The sequence below is a fragment of the Coptis chinensis genome, chromosome 7 (genome assembly GCF_015680905.1).
Source record: "Coptis chinensis isolate HL-2020 chromosome 7, ASM1568090v1, whole genome shotgun sequence".
In the NCBI taxonomy this organism is placed as follows: Eukaryota; Viridiplantae; Streptophyta; class Magnoliopsida; order Ranunculales; family Ranunculaceae; genus Coptis; species Coptis chinensis.
The window spans coordinates 49837798-49846969 of NC_141462.1; the positions used below are offsets into that span (position 1 = coordinate 49837798).

At 36.3% G+C, this 9172-nt stretch overlaps 1 long non-coding RNA gene across 1 annotated transcript; it reads left to right on the forward strand.

Moving 5' to 3' along the window:
• Positions 1 to 2170: 2170 nt before the first annotated feature.
• LOC147487812 (uncharacterized) lies at positions 2171 to 2692 on the forward strand. Its single transcript, XR_015202695.1, has 2 exons — positions 2171 to 2309; positions 2411 to 2692. It is a non-coding gene; the product is annotated as an uncharacterized LOC147487812 (long non-coding RNA).
• Positions 2693 to 9172: the final 6480 nt, after the last annotated feature.

Below are 9172 nucleotides of genomic sequence, written 5' to 3' on the forward strand. Positions count from 1 at the left end.
CTTGTCTGTAAAATTTGGAAATTGCGGTGACATTTAAAACATAAGTTACCAGCTAAATCCTTCAGTGCCAACTAGTCTATGAACTTCTGATTGGTTGAAATTCCGGTTTCCTTAAGTGTGAGTCGATCGAGATCTTATTCTGGTTAGGGGTATGGAATGGTATTAGAATGATCTCTTTACTGAAACAACATATTCTAGACTAGTAAATAGTAATGACGTCCGTTATTACTGAACTGAATTCCTTCTGGCTTCTGCCATGAGGCATGCTTGTTTGCTTACTAAATCCACTGGAAATGTGCTTTTTAAAGACCATTTTGATATGCTTAGTAGCTTAAACATACAAATGAAATTTTGTTCTGCTCTTTCGATTATTGTGTTTGGTGCAAGTTTAGTCGATATAGCTGGAAAACGATCCTTTCTTGTGGTACGTGGTAGTAATAGCCTCTAGCTCAGAATTTTAAAGTATCACTCTTTGATGAATATAAGGCCTGATGATTTGCACTTGTAGACTTCTAGAACAGGGTGGTCCTCTGCTATTTGATAGCTGCTCTTTCCTTCTATTTGAAGGTGCTGGTGCTAAAATTATTTATGTTCTAACTTTTTTACCTTTGACATCAACAGATTCAAGCACCTCTAGGCTGGAAGAAAACACAGTTATTCTTATTCTACTTCTGTGCAAAACAGAGAAGCTGCAAGGGCAGCTGCCATAGGCCATAGCCAGTTTGCCACATAATCACCACCAAATGGCCGAAATGCAAACCTGGAGGAAGCCCAGCTCCAAGCAACAGTAATTTTGCTCCTTCTTGACCAACAAACAAAACCGTTTGACATATTATTCAAAGGATATTGTCCAAATTTATGGAATAGTTCTAATAATATTGTGCAGTCTTGTCATCGGCCTTGCAGGTATGTTTTTTACATTTGTAGACTTGGTAAATTTTTGTGATCTAGAGTATATATGCTTTCAAGTCCATCAACGGGTTGACCCTTAACTTGGAAGCCTGGGCATGGGAATGGGATAAAGGTCCTACTGAGACGGATATGTGACCCACAGACTTAAGAACTGACATTTGTGGAGGTTAATGAAATATCTATGTATATTGCAGTAGGAGAACTCGTAATATCATCGGCCAATGAATAGGTTTATGTCTACAATAAACTTGTACTCATGGGATTGGCAAAAAATGCTCTCTATATTCAAACCGATTTCATCGAAGCCGCTTTATGACCGAGGAATCCCAATATGGTAGGGGGTCTGCTGCAAATAGTTTGATGCATCTTCCTCGGAATAAGTTGGTTATCTAGAATCATTAACTCAAGCAATTCTCTACAGCTCTGAGGATTCAATACGCGTCCATCCGGTAGGTAATATCACCTCGAAAGTATACCAGATTTTGCATTACTATCCCAAGAACACGACGAACAAGTCCTTTGTAAACAATTGGGTTCTTAGTCCCATCTCCATTTATCCATGGCAATATTGGCCTAAATGAATGGGAAACAATAGAAGTCATACATTCAACAGTTTTGCTCTCACGAAAACCTTCGCTACAAGTTACCTTCAACTGCACAAACTCGTGGTAATCCGACACCTTCACCGGAGATCTCTACTTGATTCGAGAGAGTGTGGAACAGCCTCGAGCAAATTGAGGAGGGTTACTTTATGCACATCATCAAGTCTCATACTAGTTTCAGCCAGACGTGTGATACTCTTACGGCGAGGGGTAAAGCAATTCCAATCACTTCTTGGAATACCAACATGTCGGGGAGAAGATATGCATCGTGATCTTTACATAAGCTTGATGATATTTTATGTGTTTGTGATTGTTTCACGTTGCATTTTATGCTTCGCTTTCTGCATGTCTCGAAAATATTTTTCGCCTTTGAATCTCGGACTCGACTGCGGGTTATCTTGAATGATCCTTTCTTGGGAAAGCGTGTTGAAGAAGGCAACTTTACTATAGTACCTTTGAGGGATGAGTTTTCGAAAATGCCGAATCTTTTCATATTTGAAACTTAGTGCAAATACATCAGTGCATTGATATAGGGTAATTAAATGCGACTTGAAGAATCAGTTTTATATGTAAATTAGTTTCACTTTGTTTCGCCTAGTAATTTGTGACGCAGAAATTCAGTGTCCATTCATCCGTCTTTTCATTTATATCGTGACGAACACTTGTGGAAAAGTTGAATATGACTTATGACGAGGCTGAAAGATGGATAGTGAATCTTGTGCGAAATTCAAAGCTTGACGCAAAGATTGATTCCAAGTCGGGAACTGTTGTCATGGAACCCAATCATGTGAATGTGTAAGTGTTCAACTGGTATTCCTCCTGCTAAGCATTCATTTGCGTCTTTGTCGGCTAGCCTTTTCCAACTCACTCCCTTTCTTCTCTAATCTGACTTGCAGGTACGAACAGATTATTGAAAACACCAAGGCACTCTCTTTGCGTACTTACAAATACGCTAATCTCGTTCTAGAATCTGCTCAAGTACAAACTGCTGTATAAGGTGTCGTGTTTGCAAAAATTTCTTGAAAGCTCCAAAGAATTGTTGTGAATGATTTTGTTTGTTTTTGTTTACTTTGTTTAGCTATTTAACCTTAAAGAATTGTTGCAAATAGTATGATCATACCCGTAGATACACACTAGTAGTGGTCAGTAATCTTCAGCATATAGCTTTTTTTGGACTCCATGAGCTTCTTTAGTAATAATCAATAGAACTGTTCTCTTACTCTTCCCATGGATTTAATAGAGTCTGTAGGGTTGTATATGAGACGAGAGAACACCTCCTTGCGACAAATATTTTTCTGGAAGGCACAAAACAGTGTCAAAAGTAGGATCTTTGAAGACTGCTCAAGTGGAACAGTTTATTGGAGTTTGAATTGCTTATATTGTTAGGAGTATGAGACCCTATTGCCACATTTTTTGTGAGTTTGGTTGTTGGACCAGTGAAAATAAATACTGAACTTTCCGATCTCTTGGAAGGGACAAAACATACTGCTACTTAAGAATTATGCTACCATACTCTTTTCTGAATTCTGTAGTTTGAGTATAAGGAGCTACTACTTAAGAATAGGATATAAGTATATATCTATATATACATATTTGTTTTCTACTGCTCAACTCCTTTTATTTATTTCTATTGGTGTATAGGATGAAAGGGACTTTTTTGATGATACCATCCCAAAGTCATCCCCTGATGCTTACAACTACTGAAGGTGCTAGTTTTGTACAAATGATATGAGAGCTTGAGTTTAAGGACAAGTCCCATTGATTTGGAAAATAGTGTGTATTTCATTCGTGGCAAGTCCTATTTATGAAAGACGTTTTGGTGATGTTATTTTAATAAAAGATTATGTGATTGGATGTACTTGTAAGATTTCTTGTTTATATTATGGACGATTGTAAAATACCCAATAAGTAGGGGCATCTTTATGCAGGTTAAGTAGTCTCCCAAAAAGTGGGGGTGGTTTTTTGGGGATTTTTTTTTTTACATATGAAATAGTTTTGTAACGGTTCTTCACCGTTACTAAGCTTTGCAATAAGTAACACAAAAAAGCGTTACTAATTTTATAAAAGCGTTACTAATGTTAGAAAAGAGTAACACAAAAAAACGTTACTAACTTTATAAAAGCGTTACTAATGTTAGAAAAGAGTAACATAAAAAAGCGTTACTAACTTTATAAAACCGTTACTAATGTTAGAAAAGAGTAACACAAAAAAGCGTTACTATTTTTATAAAACCGTTATTGATGTTAAAAAAGAGTAACACAAAAAAGCGTTACTAATGTTATAAAACCGTTATTGATGTTAAAAAAGAGTAACACCAAAAAGCGTTACTAATTTTATTAAACCGTTGCTAAAGAGTAATACAATTGAGCAAAGAAAACCGTTAGTAAATATTTTAGTAACGGTTAGAAACCGTTACAATAAATAATTATATAACGGTTATAAACCGTTACGAATATTAATAACGAATTAGCAACACCCAAACTGTGACGCATAAAAACCGTTACAAATATTTTTAGTAACGGTTTCTAACTGTTAGGGATGTCCTATTTTGGTATAGTGGTGGATTTTGATAGTCATTATTAACTGGGGATAGACTTCTATTATTATTATAATTACCTTGCCCTTGTCCTTGCCTTGGTTGATATTGATTATTGTTATTGGTAGGCCTAACATTTTGATTATTAAAACCTGGAGGTGCTGTTTGATGGTGATTATTACGCCAACTACAATTAGGATTTTGTCTCCAAGGTGTGTTAGGTATATTAAAAGTGCAGACATCTTCTGGCTGTGGTGGTGGTTATTCATAAGCAAAAAGACAATAATGGTCGGAATTCTCAAGACTAAAACAAAAATTACAACGAGGAGAGTTTACATTCATGACAGGAGTTGGTTTTACTTCTTTTTTATCTACAGAAAGGGCATCTACCTTACGAGTGAGGAATTCAATTAAAGTTCTAAGTTTAGGATCAGGTTTAACCTCAAACATACTGGCGGCCTTAGTTGTAGAAGAAGAAAGAATGGAGCGGGAGTAATCATTACCTCCCCAGTTGTTACTTTTCTTGGATTGATTATCTAAGAAGTCATAAGCATCTGTGGCTCATTTACCTAGGAAATTACCTCTGTTTATGATATCTAAAGTCTTTTTATGGTGTTGGGATAAGCCTTTGAAGAAGGTATGAACTAGTATCTTTACCAAGATTATGATAGGGACATTCTACTAGAAGATTAGTGAAATGATTCCAAGCCTTAGAAAAGGAATCTTGAGGCTTTTGGCGAAAGAAATGAATATGTGATAGCATCTCACCAGTCTTCTGTGGTGGGTAAAATTATTCCATAAATAGTTCAACTAGTTTTTCCCATGTGTCAACAGAGTTCGGCTTTTGTGTTGTTAGCCAAGTAGCCACTTTGTTAGCTAGGGTGAAAGGAAACACCATATGCTTTATTTGTTCAGGTCTTACGTTAGGATGATGAAATGTAGTAAGAACTTGTTGTATCCTATGTAAGTGTTGATAAGGCTTCTCATGGTCTAACTCATGGATAACAAGTAGTAGATTAAATATATTGGGGGTGATTCTAAAATTTCCCATGGTATCTGCAAGAATAATGCAGGACTCAGGTCCATCATTTAAAGCCTTATAAAAATCAGAGAGGGGTCTCTCTGCTATTTCTTCACCCATTGCTATAGATGTAGTTGGGGTGTGTGTAGGTGTTGTGTGTGTGGTGATAAGTGAATTTCTAGATAGGCAATTATTTCTACATTTACGAGAAACTAATATGGTAGGTTTATACGTACTAGATCTTAATCTCACGCAAGTTTAAGTCTAATAGGCAATTCCTAACAGGCATGCAAATATAGCCCGTTATTACTAGAAATTGAATCCTCTAACAATAGATTCGAAGATGTAAAGAGGTGTTACCTGTAGCGTCCTTGCTATGGGTATAAATAGCGCCTTCAATTGCCTTGAAGCACGTATATGTTACTTGAACAATTTATATACGTACTGGTCCCGGTACACGAGGTGGATGGTGAAGTCCTATAAAAAGTTTACCCTGATTAGTGTTAAAGTTTTAAGAATAAGGTTTAGTCTTTTTACTATGGGCTTCGTGTTGGGCCTGGATGTCTGGCCTGTTAAACGAGCTTTGGTAGTGGGTGGGCTTACTAATTAAGCTAATATTAATTAATTATTTTGTATTTTTGGATCAAACTAAGGGCCAGGCCACTTAAGAATTAAGGGAGGTTGTCCGTGTGTGAACGTTCCTTAATTAGAGAACCCTAATTCTTTCAGTTACCTAGACACTGTATAGTATGAAAAGACGCGGGGCACACTGTGTGTATATTTATATTAGTTACTTGTGGAGTGGGGCACTGTATAGTTACCTAGACCAATTCTTTCACATAGGGTGCGGGGCATGCTTTGTGAAGGCTAATCTAAGGCGCGGGGCACGCTTGTAAGTAAAAATAGTAGGTTCAAATTTTTAGGTTCAGGTCACAGAGTTACAGGGAGTTAGTTTCTCAACTCGTATACACTCAAACAGTAGCAAAAAAAATTTGAAAAATCGTGAACAGTGAAAACAGGGTTTTGGTTAGAAAACAGTTAACAGTTTTGTGAATTCTAAACATGCGATACGAAAGCAAACAAGATAGCAACTGCGCCATTTGGCGTATTATAATTAATGTTGATGTGTGAAAAGTAGATTGAAAGTGAAGAAATAGTAGATAAAGACGTCAAAACAGTATATAAAATACTCTCTAAATCATGTTGATATAGAGGAGTAGTCATATTCGATCCACTCTTGCTTGTACGTACTTAAATGTTTGTCTAGATTAAATAAACTAATTCACTATGAGAGAGTAATAATATCAAAATAGTAGATTTATGAATGGTAAAATGTATAGAGATGATATTTAATCCAACACACAATTCGATTGTCTATTAGTTAGTCATCGAATCGTTTTTCTTTGATACCTAGTAAACAACCTACATCTCTATAGTCATTATCTAACTAGCATGAGAGATTAGCACCCCTACAAATCTCTTTGATGGGGTTTCTAATCTCTAGCCCTTTGTTATGAGTTCTATCTCTAGAAACTCACAACAAATGACTTGAAACTCTATTGCAAAAACAATAAACATCTAATTACTAATCATCTTCACGTGGCTTCATAAACCCCCTCTAATGGAGGTTTAGCCTTATGTGATCGAAATCATACTAACTAAATAACAATAGGAAGACATAATATAAAGAAAGAGAATTGAATATTAAACTAAGCTTTTTATTGATAGGTTCTAATGGAGGCTACAATGCTAACCCTAATTAAAAACTAAAGCTAAACTAAACTAATGAGAGAATAATAATTAAGAGTAATGAGAAGAGGGAGAGGAGAGCAAGTGTTTAGCCTTAACCCTCTTTATATAGGAGAAGGTTAGGGTTACATTTTCGTGCATGGGCCAAAAAGGGAGACTTTGGGCCTTTAATGTGAGCCCAACGTCCATTAGGTTAAGTCTAAAGAGGCTACAACAGTTGGAAATTACTTCAATGCCTTTTTCGTAAACTTTTACAGCTTTGATTGGGACAAGGCAGGTTTCATTGGAATGATGGTTCCGCACTAGTCGTTTTGACATAATGTAGGCCCATTTTTTAGGCCGGAGTCCAAAGATACGACCTGTTAAAGTTATGTTGACTTTTCTGTTCTTTTTCTACTCAAATTAACTTAGACTTCCCAACTTTGACTAGGCTTGAAAAAGGTTTTTCTTCATGATTCTTGGGCTTTAAGTGTAGAACTTCCTCAGGAATCATCTTGACTCATTTTCTGTGCAAAAATGGTGCCTTTAGTCACCAAATCAACTTCAAGTCCTAAAATACACGAAAACACGTAAATAGTACTAACTCTCGTTTATTATAAACATAATTGGCCTAAGTATAATACTATTAAGGGGTTTCAACTACACTTTTTGGTGCTTATCAGATTACTCTATATTTTTTCATGATAAAACAGACAACCGTTTTATTATCATTGTTACGACATGGTATGGCCTCAATCCATTTGGATACATAGTTCATGGCTACTAGGATGTAAATGAAACCATTAGAAGTTGGAAAAGGTCTCATGAAATCTCCACTATGAGAATGGGATTTAAGGGCATCATGTTACATGCAGAAATACGACCAAAATGTTGGCAACGAACGCATGTTTTGCAATGAAGAAATGCATCGCGAAAGAGTGTTTACCAACAAAATCCACATTGTAAGACTTTAGCAGCGGTTTTATTTGCACTAAAATGTCATCCACAAGACTACTAGTGATAGAAGGAAAGGACTGCAGACTGTTCCCATTCTAGAATGCAACTTCGGATGATCTGATCTGGGCAATATTTAAAAAGATATAGGTCGTCCCAATGATAGTACTTTATTTAAGCCAGAAACTTCTTCCTCTGATTTCTATTCCATAGTTGAGGAGTCTCTTCAATCACCAGATAGTTCACAATATTAGCATGTTAAGGTGCAGAAAGGATCGCTTAAAGGTGCTCATAAGGAAAAGAATCTAAAATGGGTTAGGAATCACAATCACTATCATTAGTTAACCTAGATAGGTGGTCTGCCACTATGTTTTCAACTCTTTTTTTATCTTTTATTTCCAAAGTGAATTCTTACAGGAGGAGAATCCATCGGATCAACCTCTGTTTAGCATCCTTCTTTGCGAGAAGGTACCTAAGTGTTATGATCTGTGTAGATTATTAATGTTTTTGAACCTATCAAATAATGATGGAATTTGTCTAAAGCATAGACAATGGCTAAGAATTTCTTTTTAGTGGGCGTATAATTCCGTTGAGCCTCATTTAATGTTTTAAGGCCTAGTAAACAACTGTAGGACTGTAAGGACTGTAGGTCCCTTATCATGTTTTTGACCTAGAACGGCGACAACAGTGTAATCAATGGTATCACACATGAGCTCAAACGGTTTTGACCAATCAGGAGGTTGAATTATAGGTGCAATTATTAAGGCGACTTTCAACTTTTCAAAAGCCTTAACTCAAAGGGTGCGTTTTTTATAAGAAGATTAGTTAAAGGTTTAACAATTTTTTTGAAATCTTGGATGAATCTTCAATAAAATCCAGCATGGCCTAGAAAGGCTCGTATGTCACAGATGTTTCAAGGAGTAGGTAGAGTAGAAATTTTGTCTATTTTAGCTCTATCTACTTCTATACCATTTTTAGACACAATATGACCTAACATTATTCCCTTTTTTACCATGAAGTGACACTTTTCCCAATTAAGGACCAGATTCTTTTCCTGACAACGCGCCAATACTTTGGAAAGGTTGGACAAGAAATCATCGAATGAATCTCCATAGAGGGAAAAATCATCCATAAATACTTCCATGAATCTCTCCACCATATCGCTGAAAATGTGTAACATGCAGCGTTGAAATGTGGCAGGTGCATTGTAGAGACCGAAGGCATACGTGCATAAGCATATGTTCCAAAAAGGCAAGTGAAGGTAGTTTTTTTCCTGATCTGCTTCATCAATTAAGATATGAAAGTAACCTGAATACCCATCTAAGAAATAGTATTAAACATGTCCTACTAAACGTTCAAGCATCTGATCTACAAATGGCAGGGGGGGAATGATCTTTCCTTGTGATAGCATTCAGCTTC